General features: G+C 45.2%; 1 pseudogene; it reads left to right on the top strand.

Annotated features, from left to right (window-relative positions):
- The first annotated feature begins 13,147 nt into the window (after positions 1-13,147).
- Positions 13,148-14,944, top strand: LOC147904039 (putative clathrin assembly protein At2g25430 pseudogene; annotated as a pseudogene).
- Positions 14,945-15,397: the final 453 nt, after the last annotated feature.

Below are 15,397 nucleotides of genomic sequence, written 5' to 3'. Positions count from 1 at the left end.
TTCTTTAGGAAACTTGACATGTTACAACAAGTTTAATTTTTTAAATGCTTTGTAATATTAATAGGAAAAATAGATTTTGTTTGATATATCCTATTGCTTTATATTTTTAAAATATGTAATGACCAAATTGTGGCTCACTAAATGAAAAATTGCCATACCACGGGTCCATGTCATTTGTGCAAAGACAACTTTATAATAAGGTTTGTTTGAGTTGCTTCACTTGAATACAAATATTATAGACCCTTAGGGTAACCAAGAACATAAATGAACAAAACGTACAAGAAACGGTCGGTAGTTTCTCTAGAGACAATGTCTAATACCAGCGATAGGATTGTATACGGTTGTTGCAACGTCATGAAGACTCTAAAAATATGTTGGTTTCTATGACAAAATATTTTAATGAAAACATAACAAAACAAGTTCAAAAGTGTAGCATTTGCATGTAGAGGATAATGACAACCTAAATCTCCTTCACAACTTAACTTTGAAGTAATGCTAATTACAAATTACGCCATTGTTATACAAGCGCTTTAGTTGTTAGCAACATTTGATCAACAAATGCGATAATGCAACATTGTATTTATGTTTGCAAGAAGACAAATGAACTAGACAAACATCATAAATGACATTAGTAGATTTCCATGAGCAACCAAACTACCACCCACTAAATAGCCATCCCGTGAACAACAAACTTAACACGAGTGTATATAACTCACCCACCTTGCAAGTCTTACCATGCCTTAGGCTCCTCTGCATCTTGTTGTAAAAGAATAACACAACAAGCATGTACTATGCAACTTGCATTGAAGAATAACACAACGAATTGCTCCATAAAAGAACCGCGTCTTACCTATTCCAACTCAACGAGATGTTAAAATAGAACATATAATTCATGAAAACTAGATTTTATTCCAAATGAAATGGAAGTGTTTCTTGCCACCCTCTTCTCAGCACTCCAAAGAACAAGAGAAAAGTAATAGAATGTTCTAAGAGGACTAATACTAAACATGGCAATTGAAAATACTGAGAGGGCCTCCCTGCACCAACCAGTGGTGCTGGGGGAGTCCTACTGGTCGGATTTATTTGCAACCCCATGGAGCTTGAGAGCTCGCTCAGCGGGGGTAGCCAAATGCCAGCCTAGAGAATGGATTCCAGCCCAGGATTTGACTTTTGGGACCAAATTGCATTGGCGGTGGTCGAGAGCCAAAATCTGACCGGATTCCGACCGAGAAAGGCTGACATGTGGCCTTTCCCGACTGTCAAGGGAGGTGGGGAGGCTAGGAGCTTGACATGTGGCGAGCACTTCTGTCGGATTTTTCAAGACTGAGAGGGGCAGATTCTATGTTTTAAAGGCTCTCAATCCAATGTCTGCGCCAACCCACGACCTTGACGGTACATTTTGGCCCCAGTTCCTTCTACACATGGTGGAAGGAATTCATGCTGAAGCTGGAATGCTGGACTGAGCAGCTCCCTCCATCTCCAGCAGCAAACGGGCGGGCACCGGAAAGACTTTAGAGAATGCTTATGTGTCACGATGTGAGCGTCCACTCAAAGATTCTATAAGAATCGTCATGGGGGAATCTCCTCCCTCCGACCATTCCGAAGAATTATCTTCCAAAATTTGTGGTGAAAGCATCACTGCTTGGTTGATGCGTTTGCGTTGCGGGGGGAGCTCCGCATCTGTTGCTTGAGCAGCCATGGCGATGAATTGCGCTTCACGATCAGCCATGGCGCAGCAGTCTCCTCTTCACCACCCGCTCCTCCACTACGCTTTTCCTCGATGCATCCTTCCGACATCACCCCACCATGTACATCCAGTCCTCCATTTCTTATCGAATTCGTTCTTGTCCAGAATTATCTTCCTTTCACATTTCTGCGCTTCTTCCTCTTCCTTCACGTAGAATGCCGCTCTTGTCCTCACGGAAGATGTTAACAACACTGTGAAGTTCGATATGCTAAAGAGAACTAACCGCATTGTTGCAACGCTTAATTTCATCAAAGCATGCTACTACTGTAAATTTCAGGCGAATTTGGCAAAAACATTTTCCGGGAAAAACAAATTAATCTGTGTACGACTTGACCTATTGTTGCGCCTGTGTACTCCCGCGTATGTAGGTGGAGATCCTTCACGCGCGGCTCCAACTTGCCGAAACCTGAAGCACCAGCTGTTGGAGCTGCAGCTACTTTGTAGGCAAGGTTTGAAACACACGTGTTTCCATATTTTACATGCTTGCCGATTTGGGACAAGGATCCCGCTTCAATTGGTTCAACTAGAGAGGTTCGGCGAAAGTCTATAGGTCAACTTAGCATTCTATGTCTGTGTCTGTCTATGTGAGAGTAAAGGCACATTGACATAATCAGTAATTTTCACGGAGACCAAACACGAATTCAAAAGGGACGTTTTTGGTCTTCCGAAGACTTTAATAGACTTCCTTTTTTTCTTTCTCAACGCTGCTCCTCTAGCTGGGATCTACTATCCAGTTGGCCCAACCATCCTCAGGAGAACCATCCACCTGCTGCGAGATCTCTGCTATGGCCCATTGGACCCCTTCCTTATGTAGCATTGCATTGGGAATCCACACCCCATTCTAAGGGAGTCCAGCTCCAAGTGAAGCACGATCACATCGTCCTCCTACCAAGATTCCCATGGCTTCCTCTTAGCGCATAGTCTAGTCCCCCATGGAGAATTTGTATAGTCTCTCAAGTAATCCATCATGTTGCTGCTGCTGGCCGAAGGAGTAGCTGATGCTACTCTGCTCCCATGTGCCATGTTTTGATGATGGCATTGCCAAGAAGAGTCTCCTCTGTGCTTGTTCTCTTCAAATTCTAGGTTGTTGAAATCTCCTCCAACAATCCAAGAGTCCATATCTAGGAGGATCTCGATAAGCTGTCTCACGTTGTTGCCGACAAGTGGTTTAATACACATTCAAATCCTGATCGTGGAGGCACCCATCCTCAAGTCAATCCACACGACCTGTCCTCCAATGAGTTGTTGAAGAACTGAAAGGAATGCATGAAGATGAACACAAAATGAGAATGCTTGCTTGCTTATGGAATGAAGAAAGGTGAGGTCCATATGTAGGCACCTCTTACATGAGCCACCAAGCTCCACAATCATCTCCTCGATCATCTCCTCAATCAGCTCCTAGAATCTCTCAATCATCCTATGTGGCATCTACCACCACCTAACAGTGCTTATGGGCACCTAACTGTGCCTCTAGCACACACATAGAACCCAAGGTGTGCTTGGGGCATACACCTTGAGATATCCCATCATACCCCCCCTCAAGGGAATGCCTCAGGCTATGTAAAGGATACATCTAGTCTCATAGTTTCTCATGCCATCTCATGGTGGTCAAGGATAAATCTATGGCTAGGATCTCATGCTAGCAACGGTTCCCAAGGATGTGAAGTAAACAAAAGGGATACATAAGACCTTCCAATGGTTATCTCTCCTACATGTACATGCACACAATGTCTGCAGGAGGTACCATGGAGCAAAACACATATACATGGCCTACATCATATGGTGACCAGAGGTGTTTACAAAACACACAATAGTTTATTCCATTCATTTTGGAGGACTATCCAGGCAGAGTACCTTGACTCAACATAAAAAGAGAGATCTGGAGCATATATGGAGATGGTTCAAAAAGCATAATCTTCATAGGAGGCCTCATCTTGTGGAGGCACATCAACTGAAAGTAAATTGGAGTTCAAGATGTATAGGGAGGTGTCTGCACAATTAGCCACATACGCACTTGTACCATGCACAATCGCCCAAACCCTGCAAATGCACTTCGATGCACTCCGTGCACAAAACCTTACCTTCCACCTCGATCTCACTACTCCACCATTCTCCGCTGTAATCCCAACCATTGCTGCCCCATCTTAGCCATGTCCTATTTCTCTCTTGACCTTCAGCCCACTTCTCTATCTCTTCTCCATCCCTCCAATCTCCAAACCCTATCTGCCCATCCCATTCTTCTTAATTTTAATGCCTGGCGCCGTGTCATCTTTGAGTCCCTTAATTATCCTACGGACGATGAAGTGATGCAACTCGCAAAGCCCGAGGACCTCTCACCTTGGGTCTGCACTCCGACAAGTCTGCATGCAGATATAAATTGGCTATGGCCAATCCTTGGCAGTCCAAGCTCAAGGACACCTTGCGGCGGCTACCAGTCCACCACCTACCAACCCCTCGGAATAATAATCCTCTTTAATAGGGTGCTACAAGCTCTCCAAGACTCACTTGAGTCCTTGGTGAGCAATTTTGAGACAATTCACGTAGCATACCCAGAGGAAATAACCGAGGATGAGGGAAAAAATGTAGTCACCCTCTTTAATACACCCGCCCCCTACAGATATTCCATTACCGCCTCCCCTAGATCCTGCCCAACCCACCCAACAAGCTACCCAACCTCCTCTCCCTCAGACAACATTGCCCGAGTACTCGTCTAATGCCTCCAACTCCACCACCGCATAGCAGGACCCTCCCAGTCCATCTCCTCCAATGCTCCAGTCGACCTCCCTGACGAAGCCTTCAATACGCTGCTCAAAGCAGCAGATTTTGTACAAACCACTGACGCCACAACTCTTGCAGGCCCCACGAAGACGAAGCCCATGCCGATTGCAGATGACGATGCTCCACCATCCTCGCTAGTTTCTCCCCCCGAAGATGTTAATTGGCACCTGGACTTGCAGCCCTTCTAGGAGCTCCCACATAGTGCACTAATGCACCATTGGAAGCGCTAGCTCGAGGGCTCCAACCTCCACCTCTATGAAATTGTTGAGGTGTGCCCCCTAACACAGTTCATAGCGTAGTCATTCTCGACGACTGTCGCTGCACGCATCCTAAGCGCATGAGAGGAGGATACAACCTCGCCTTCGATGCCCCCATCCCCACGATCGATGCAGATGCTGGTCTACAGCCAAATTGGCGGCTCCCATTTTCGAAGTTGGAGAAATTTTGGCACTACTACTGCAGCGTGCCCATAGATCGTCGAATCCACCCACTCTACATGCCCATGGAATGACATTGGACTTGGGCCACCTTTCAAGTTCTCCAGCAACAGGACCCCAATGTGTTCTACAATTTTCCTAGGTACAACTTTCCAAAAGATATGACGCAAAAGGGTTTTTGCTTCCACTTCCAGTCATTCAACGACACCTATGGCTCAATGCCAGATCCAGCCATCGTCGTCGCCGTCCATTTCAACTACCTCATCCTCTTACTCCTCTGCAATCTTCCCACCCACAGCCACCCCATCGACGATCGCATTCACAATCTAACCAACCAGATTGTCTTCAACCCCAACATTGGTCCAACTCAATTTCAGGACCTCCGCCTCTACCTCCGCATCTGCAATCTCCATGGGCATTACCTTCGCACTTACGAGGATATGCATGCCACCCATTTTTGGAAGTATCGCTCGTATCTCACTCGCCTCACGTCAAGGCAGCTGGATCACTATGCCATCCTCTCACCACCAATCTCCTCCAGTGCGGCTAACCCGAGGATGGATCAGCAACATGAAAGGAGGCATGTTAACATCCACAGAGTACAGTCGGCCAAATGCAGGGTAATTAATGAGTAAAGGTGACCAAGCCGAATGATCTACTTCAACAGGACAAGCTCAAGGGAGTTTGATACCCAAATACACCAAGGTCAATGATTACAAGCAATGTGCACACGGAAGGAGTATAGCTCAAACTCAGGGAGTTTGATCCCCATATACCCAAAGTCCACTCCAAAGTCCAAGGATTCAAGGATCCCACACACAGGCTATATGTTCCAGCTACCACTGCCCGGAACAAGGAGATGCATACTAGGAACAAGGAGATGTACACTTCTGGGCCACGAGGGGTGCATGCGCCTTGCAGTTTTTAGCTCCACATCCATAGGAAATAACTACGCCAATGAAAATAGCCATGAAAGAAGTACAACTCAAACTCAGGGAGTTTGTTCCCCAAATATCATCCCAAGACAGGGTTACCATTGAGTGTCTCACGGAAGCTGAGCCTCGCTACTCCAGGTTTGAGTCTCATGCATCATGCATGACCACAAATAGGTGAAGGTGTGAGCGCATGTGGGGGTTAAAAGTCACTGTGCCTTCACCCCAGTTATGTACAATACTCAAACACATATATAAATGAATGAAAAAGAAGATTAGGGTGGTTCTGCACCCACCAAAACTTGTGTGGCTCTCTGTCTCTCTCTCTCCTTCTTCCGTTCTTGCTTCCGTTGAGAGCACTCTCAACTGGTATCAGAGCCCGGGTGATCTAGCTAAGCGTGCGTGAATGCTTGAAGCTCAGTAGCTCTGTGGGAGGAAGGAGGAGCTTTGTGGGAAGCTTTGTGGGTGACTTTACTTGCATCCGAGTGTGCAGAGACCTTGGAGGAACCTTTGGGAAAGTCACTTTGGCTTTGTGAAGTGGTTTTGAGAGCCTGTTAAGAGCTTTCAAAGAAAAAGTCGTTTTTTGAGCTTTTCCCTGTTCCATTCGATGACAGAGACTCCATATTGACTTGTAGAGGCAACTATTGCTTGCTTTTGGTGTCCACTTCACTTCAGGAGCTTGGAAACACCTTCATTCTTGAATCTGGGATCATTTCATTGGATTTCTGACTCACTGTGTCAGTTCCTGCGTTTTTTGCCCGGGTGTTGGAACTCAAGTTTAGAGCAACCATTTACAGATCTGTCAGTTATGGTGGACTCAGGAGGTCCTAAAACTTCTATGTTGCTCATCATTCGCACTCCGGTGGAGTTTACAGATAGCTCTGTTTCCAAAAACGTTTTTCAGTCCGTGTGTTGGACCCAGTGATTGAGACCACAGTTTCCAAAACCGTCTGTCCCATTGCGTTCCGGATGCCCAAAAACCCCTACCTATCAGTTCTTGCGCGATTCGGTGAAGGATTTTTAGAGTTATAAATCTCTGTGTATTCGATTTCGTCTCTCTGTTATGCATTTTTCATACTAAGGTTTTGAAACCTTAGATTTATGCCACATGGCAGTGGATAAGTGTTGACTCCCATTTCTCACTCATCGGTTGGGATTTTGGAGTTCTGGCAGAAGAGAGATATTTGCAGATTTTCTTGCTGATTCCGATTATGCAATGGCACCCATGTTTTGAGGCATCTCAGGTTCTATTTTCAGTAGCGCTCATTAACGTGAGACTATGATTTCTTGAGCATACCTTATGCAGATCACTCTGGTTGCAGTGTGCGCTCATTCGTGGTGTGTATTGGGTTGCAGTGGATGATTTATAGGCCATTTGGATGCATTGCGGTCCTTATTGGATGCGCTGATAGGCCAAAATTGCCTTGTGGGATGCTATTTTTATGGACGCTTTGCACATGGATGCTATTTTAAGCTGAGGGATAGCTTTGAAACATTGCAGGTGATGCACTGATAGTGCTATGCTCTCTTGGATGAGACATTATTGATGCATATGCCAGTGGACAGTGTTTATGCTTGAGTCATTTGGCACTTATTGGCATTTTCTTTTGGGCCAGATTTGCTCATATGGCTGCATAGTATATGCACATGAGTCAGATGCATCTTTTGATGCTTTGAGCTTTGAGTTTTTTTGTGATATTTCAGTCTATTGTGGCATACACATTTGGGTGCGCCTGGTATTTGGTGTGATTCTCTCTTGCAGGGACTAGCATTTGGGATTTTGTTTCATTTGCATCATGGCATCCTCTTCCATGCCTGAAAAGGAGTTTTTCAGCATTAAAAAGTTTGATGGGACAAACTTTTCTTTGTGGAAAGAACAAATAAGGGATGTGCTTATTCAAAAGAAGCAGATTAAACCCTTGGCAGGGATTGAAGCTTTAAAGCCTGCAAATATGTCTGAGGATGATTGGAATGAGTTGGATGCATTAGCAAAGTCTACTATTAGACTTCATCTTGCAGAGTCAGTTTATTTCACAGTAGTAAATGAGCAGACTACGGAAGATTTGTGGAAGAAACTGTGTGCCACTTATGAGAAGGAAATTGCCTCTAATAAAGTTTACCTCATGAAGAGGTTGTTTGAGCTGCAGATGAAAGAAGGGGTCTCCATTGTTTCTCACTTGAATGAATTCAATATTATTTTCAACCAGCTTCAGGCTCAGAAAATGAATTTTGATGCGGAGACTAAGGCAATATTTCTCTTATGTTCATTGCCATCCTCATGGGATACCTTCCGTACAGCTGTTAGTAACTCTACACCTGGTGGAGTACTGAAATTTGATGATGTTGTGGGTAGCTTGTTGGCCGAGGAGATTAGATGGAAATCTATGGATGGCAACAAGCAGGATGCAGCCTTAAATGTGCAGAGGGGCAGATCACAGTTCAGGGGGAAGTCCCAAGAAAGAGGGAAGTCACGTAGCAAATCCAGGGCACGGAACATTGAGTGTTACCACTGTGGCAAGAAGGGCCATATGAAAAAGGATTGCTACAAGCTAAAAAGAGAGCAAAGGGATAAGAAAAAGAATGCAAATTGGGGTGCAAATTAAAAGGAAGAGAGTCCAAGGGAGGACAAAGGAAAAGTGAAGATCGAGGAGATCAATGCAGTCACACATGATAGTGACAATGACGTTCTCTTCATGTCTAGTTTATCTACAGAGTTGCTTACCACTTCAGATGATGCATATTCCCAGGATTGGATTTTGGATTCTGGTGCTTCATTCCATGTTACTCCCCATAGGGAATGGTTCTCCACTTATGATAGTGGAAAGACAGGTTGTGTGCATCTTGGAAATGACTATGCATGTGACATAGTGGGAGCAGGTGACATAAAGTTTTCTTTTGCAAATGGGTCTACATTTGTTTTGAAACATGTGAGACATGTGCCTAAGTTGACCAAGAGTCTTATTTCAGTGGGTCAGCTAGATGATGCTGGTTTTCACACCACTTTTGGCTTTCAAAGTTGGAAAATTCAAAAGGGCTCTATGCTTTTGGCTAGGGGTTCCAAGTGTGGGACTTTGTATCCCTTACATGTATCAGGGGTATTTGATCATGTTGTTGCAATAACCGAGCAGCCAAGCACTTCTTTGTGGCATTGCAGGTTGGGGCACATGAGCCAAAATGGAATGGAACTCTTATGCCGTTTGGGTTATGTACCGCATTTGAGTTTCTCTGATTTTGAATTTTGTGAGCACTGTCTCTATGGGAAGCAGACTAAATCAGCCCATAAAAGAAGGGGAAAGAAAGAGTTTGAAATGCTTGATTTGGTGCATTCAGACGTATGTGGTCCCATGCCTACACGGTTATTAGGCGGGGCTGAATACTATGTGACATTCATTGATGATGCAACTAGGAAAGTGTGGGCTTATGCTATAGCTCGGAAGAGTGATGTGCTCCAGGTATTTTAGAAATGGCTGGCCTTGGTTGAGAATCTGTCAGGTAGAACGCTTAAATGCCTACGGACTGACAATGGTGGAGAGTATCTCTCTCATAACTTTCAGCATTTCTATGATACTCGTGGGATTAAGAGGGAGCTTACATCCCCTCGTACTCCAGAGCAAAATCCAGTTGCAGAAAAGATGAACCGTACCATTCAAGAAAGGTTGCAATGCATGCTTTCCAATGCAAGTCTTTCTGGTGGTTTTTGGGCTGAGGCAATGAAGACTGCAGTGCATGTGATCAATAGATCACCTAGTAAGAGTTTGGATGGTGGTATTCCTGAAGAGGCATGGAGTGGCAAGAAGCCCTCTTACTCTCATTTGCGTATATTTGGGTGTGAGGCATATGCACATGTGCCAAAAGAGGTTCGAAAGAAGCTAGATCCTAAGTCTAGGAAATGCATCTTTCTGGGTTATGGTGAAAGTGGAGAGATGGGCTATCATCTCTGGGATCCAGAAGCAAAGAAGATCATACGCAGCCATGATGTGGTCTTCAATGAGAAGAAGATGCATAAGGCACCCATGAGGGATGTGGAAATGAGGAGAATCACTTTCCAGGATGTGAATCCACCTGCATATGTTGATAGACAGCAAGCTGTCCATGCACCAAATGTGCAAGAAATGGTACCACCAAGTACTCCCACAGGTATACAATCAAGGGTAGATGATGGATCATCTATTGGTGGAAATGATGAGCCAAATGTGGCTGATATGCAAGTGGGACAGCAAGCTGAAATGCCCTTGAGAACATCATCTAGAATGTCTAGACCGCCTGATAGGTTTGTTCCAAGGGGTAGACTATGTGATGCTTACTGATTGCGGGGAGCCTTCTTGCTATAGAGAGGCTATGATGCGTGAGGATAAACGCAAGTGGGAGTATGCTATGCAATCAGAGATGATTTCACTTATGAAGAATAAGACTTGGGACTTGGTTTCTTTGCCACATGGAAAGAAAGCATTGCCATGTAAATGGGTCTACAAAATGAAGGTCACAGGTGATGATGTTGTTTAGGTACAAGGCCCGTTTGGTTGCTAAAGGGTTCAAGCAAGAGAAGGGTGTGGACTTTGATGAGATATTCTCTCCGGTTGTGAAGATGACCACACTTAGATGCATGCTTGGACTAGTGGCATCAGAGGATATGGAGCTTATGCAGATGGATGTCAAGACAGCTTTCTTGCATGGAAATTTGCATGAGGAAATTTACATGGTGCAGCCGGAAGGCTTTGAAGAAAAGGGCAAAGAGCATTTAGTTTGCAAGCTAAAGAAGAGTCTCTATGGTCTTAAGCAAGCACCTAGAGAATGGTATCAGAAGTTTGATGCTTTCATTTGGTCCCAGGGTTTTAGAAGGAGTGAAATTGATCACTGCCTCTACACTAAAAGAGCTAAGGATAATAGCCTGATAATCTTGGCACTATATGTGGATGATATGCTATTGGCTAGCAAGAATACTTATGAGCTAGATGCATTAAAGGCCAAGTTGCATGAGGCCTTTGATATGAAGGATTTGGGACTTGCAGGTCATATTCTTGGTATGCGCATCACGCGTGATCGGAGTAGGAAACTCCTTTGGCTTTCACAAAAAGAGTATGTTACAAAAGTATTGCAGCGTTTCAATATGGAGGGGGGGAAGGCAGTGAGTACTCCATTGCCTCCATATGTGAAACTGAGTCATACAGATAGTCCCAAATCAGATGAGGAGAGGGCCATGATGGCCAAGGTTCCTTATGCATCAGCAGTTGGGAATCTTATGTATGCTATGATAGCTACTAGACCAGACATTGCATTTGCAGTGGGAGTTGTTAGCCGGTATATGGCTAATCCAGGAAAGAGGCATTGGGAGGCAGTTAAGTGCATCATGAGGTACATGAAGGGTACCAAGGAGATGTGCATTTGCTTTGGTAAAGGAGACATGCGTTTACTTGGGTACACAGATTCAGACTATGCAGGGCATGTGGATAGTAGGAGATCCACTTCTGGTTATGTGTTCACCTTTGCAGGTGGTGCAGTGTCGTGGATGTCTCGCGCACAGAAGTGCATTGCTTTGTCTACCACAGAGGCTGAGTATGTTGTAGCCACAGAGGGTTGCAAGAAGGCTATATGGCTTGATCGGCTAGTGGGAGATTTGGGGATTCATACAGGTGTACCGAATCCGGTCTTTGATGCAAAGACCAAACACATTGAGGTCAGGTACCATTTCATCAGGGAGGTAAAGAGGCTACCTAGTCAGCGGTTTGAGTATTGTCGTGTATTGATGGGATGGGAGCTAGAGTGGGTGCATACACATCTTGTAGCATGGACCAATATTTTGGTGTAAATGAAAACATCATTGAACAAATTGTTGTAACTATGACAAATCTTCCATGTACACATGAACCATGCCACTTCATACCTTCTCCACTAGCTTATTGTGTTACTTTGAACTTTGTAGAACGATGGGAGTTGGAGTAGGGGCATGCACTGCTTGTAGCATGGACCAATATTTTGGGTTTGCATGGCCATCTCCTCCCAAACATTGGACCTAGAGTAGACTATTTAGGAGCCGAGCTTGCTTGATGTGGATCTAGAAGAGATCTGGAATTCAATGGCATAAAATGAAAAGCATGTTCCAACATGTAGACTTGAACGATATGAACTCCAGAAAACTCCCAACCTCACCTTGTTCCCGTGTGTAACATAATGCTATTTGATGAATATCCAATCTCAATGGCTAGTGTTGTAGGTTATCGTGTTTGCAATGACTGTCTTTGAATCATGTAAGGCGAGAGACAATGATGCTGCATCCATGTTAGGGGGGTTTCACAATCATGCGCCTGGGGATCAACAGATGTCAATGAAAAATTATGCGGTGGCAGGTTGCATTCCACCTTATCAGAACGTGACCAGCTTCTGACATGATACAATGTCTCGTCTTGGGATTGTGAGTGGAGAACTCCAAGCCAACTCGGGTGAATGAAAAGGAGTAGTTAGGTTAAGAGAGGATGTTTAGACAACTAACCACCGTTCTGTGAAGGGAACTACCATTCAGCTGGCTTCTCTCCTCAACTTCTGTTGAAGAGATTGCGCTGTTTCTCTTCTTCTTCTTCTTCTCGACAGAATTTCCATCATACATTGGAAACATTTCCGTCTTATTGCTTCATCTCGACGTTCCGTCGCTCCACCTTCGCCTTGATTTTGCTCGCACATCATCACTTCTCTCTCGCAAGCAACGCATCCTTCTTGTGGTTGATCGTTATCATCTTCATCACACCTTCTCCTTTCATTTTGCAGCGCTCTCCTAGATTGCTGCAGCTGATTTTGGCCGCGACGGTCTCTTCCATTCCTTCGACATCCCTGGCTATAGCTGCTGCCACATGATCGCGAGTACTTGTGCACGGATGCATTGATCTCTTTCCTGCGTCTCCATCAACCTGGCAGGCTGATTTCCTCCTCTTGTAGACGCCGTTTTGATTCCCACTCTATCAATGCAATCTACGCCTTCTGCTGCACGCGCACGACGCAACGCACAGCCGGTGATCTGATCGGAAGATTCCGTCCACTGGGCCTCTGGGAATTTGAAATTGCCGTTGATCGTCCTCTTGATCTCCCCCAGGACCGGCTCGGCATCATCGTGGTCCTTCTCTTGCTTTCGTAGCAGCTTGCACTGTCGGGGGCAGCTCCTTTTTCGTGCGATGCTCTTATGCGCCGGCGCGTCCTGCGTTGCTCGAAAACCATAACTTTGGATCCAAATTCTTTAGCTTTCCAGCATTCCTCCCGCCGAAACCATGTCGCCTTTGCAGCGCAAGCTCCGCAGGGCCCTGGGCTCCCTCAAAGACCAAACCAGCATCGGACTCGCAAAAGTCGCCAGCACTCGTGCTCCAGATGTAGAGGTGGCTTTGGTGAAAGCCACCAGCCATGACGAGGTTCCAGTCGAGGAGAAATACGTGCAGGAAATCCTCCACCTCACTTCTTATTCAAGGGGTTACGTTAACGCCTGTGTTGCAGGACTCGCCAGGCGCCTCTGTAAAACCCACAATTGGATTGTGGCTATCAAGGCTCTCGTGCTTATACACCGTCTCCTTCGCGAGGGCGACTTCTCCTTTCAGGAAGAGCTTCTATTGGGAGGGCGGAGGGGAGTAAGAGTGTTGAATCTATGCAATTTTAGAGACGACTCGCATTCTCATGGCGCATGGGACTATTCCGTTTTTGTGCGCACATATGCGCTGTTTCTAGATGAGCGCCTTGACTATAACTGGAGTGGAAAGCCTCATCCCGAGGATAGATCTTTGAACCACCGAAGCTCAATTTATGACGGCTACGGATCGTTCAACGGATCCGATCGTCACTTTGACAATGGAAGAAGGGATGTGTCTGGGCCAACCTCGAAAATCAAAGCTGTCAAGGATTTGAAACCTAAGGAACTGCTTGAAAGGATTCCTCTGATGCAGCGTCTGTTGGAACGTGTACTCGCTTGCCGACCAACCGGTGCTGCCAAGATGAATCGTTTGGTTCAAATTGCCCTGTACGCCGTTGTGAGGGAAAGTTTCCAGCTCTATATTGATATTTGCGATGGCTTGGCCATTATTCTGGATGCCTTCTTCGATATGGAGTATCTCGACTGTGTGAAAGCTTTTGAAGCATATACGAGGGGAGCTAAGCAAGTAGATGAGCTGGCTTCTTTTTACAACTTCTGCAAGAATCTAAGAGTTTGCAGAACTTCAGAGTATCCGTTGGTGCAGAAAGTTTCCGAGGATCTTCTGGAGACCATAAAAGATTTTCTCAAGGATCGTTCTGAGACAAATTCACTCAGTCGCCGCAGGAGGAGTGCGGAACCAAGGCCTAAAAGTCCAGCGAGAGAGTTAGAAGTGGATGAAGTTTGTTATGAGGTAAATGGGACGAAGCCCCTTCCAGCTCCACCAGTAAAGCAGGATCCAGGTTCGCAAAAGGAACAGAGTGCAACAGACCTACTAGAATTGGATCAAGCGACAGTCTCTACCAAGGAGCTTGGAGACAGGCTTGCACTAGCGCTTTTCTCAGGAACTGACTCTTCTGCAAACAAAAGCACGGAAGGCTTTTCTTCTGGAGGAGGCCAAGGGGGAGGAATGCAAGCATTTGCAGGAGAGAAATCTACTGCTGGCTGGGAACTCGCCCTATTGACTTCCCCTAGCGAATTTTCCAAACGTACTAATAACACAATGGCAGGAGGATTTGATCGTTTGCTTCTGGATAGTATGTATGATCAAGCTTGTGACAGGCAAAAGTTGGCTGCAAATATTCCTTCTGGTAGTGCAAGCAGTGTTGCATTGCATGGAAGTCAAGCATCCTCGTTCTTGGCATTGCCTGCACCAGTGGCTCAGGTCGGGGAAGACCCTTTTGCAGCTTCCCTCTACGTTCCCCCACCTGCATATGTCCAAATGGCAGACACCAGGCAGAAGCAACAACTGCTGGTGCAGGAGCAGCAAATTTGGTATCAGTACCAAAGAGATGGCATGCAGGGTTACAATGGTCTTACGAAATTGTACAACAATGGGTATGGTACTCCCTTTCAGACAATTCATCCCGTTCCTTATTCATACTCTTAGTCTGTGGGGAGGGTGGAACTACTCTTTCCCTTCCAGTATTTTGAGATCAGTACTCTTACGCGTTTTGTGATTGTATCAACAGATTTCACCAAAAAAAGTTTGTATCAAAGGTCTGGGCATTCTATAAGGAAGCTATTATTAAGTTCTGATCGCTTTGTGTTGGGAAGTTCGTATTAGATAGGCACTCTGATCGTTAACCACCTCCCTCCCTCTCCCAAAGTCTTGAATCAATCTGTGCAAATTGTGAAGATATTTCATGTGCATGTACACTGAAGCTTAGATCTTTTTTTTTTTTAATATTAATATTTAACTAGCCCGAGAAGGGAGAGAATTGATCACACGGTTTGAACTGTGGTAATTATTGATGTCTCTTACTTGAAACTTCCGTCCTACTCTATTTTCTGACCGTACATCTAAATATGACTATCCTCCTTGTAAGGTAAGAAAGAGTAA

The sequence above is a fragment of the Dipteris shenzhenensis genome, chromosome 3, assembly GCF_047967505.1.
Source record: "Dipteris shenzhenensis isolate YYH24624 ecotype China chromosome 3, Dip_SZ_1.0, whole genome shotgun sequence".
In the NCBI taxonomy this organism is placed as follows: domain Eukaryota; kingdom Viridiplantae; phylum Streptophyta; class Polypodiopsida; order Gleicheniales; family Dipteridaceae; genus Dipteris; species Dipteris shenzhenensis.
This window is presented reverse-complemented; position numbering and strand designations above follow the sequence as displayed.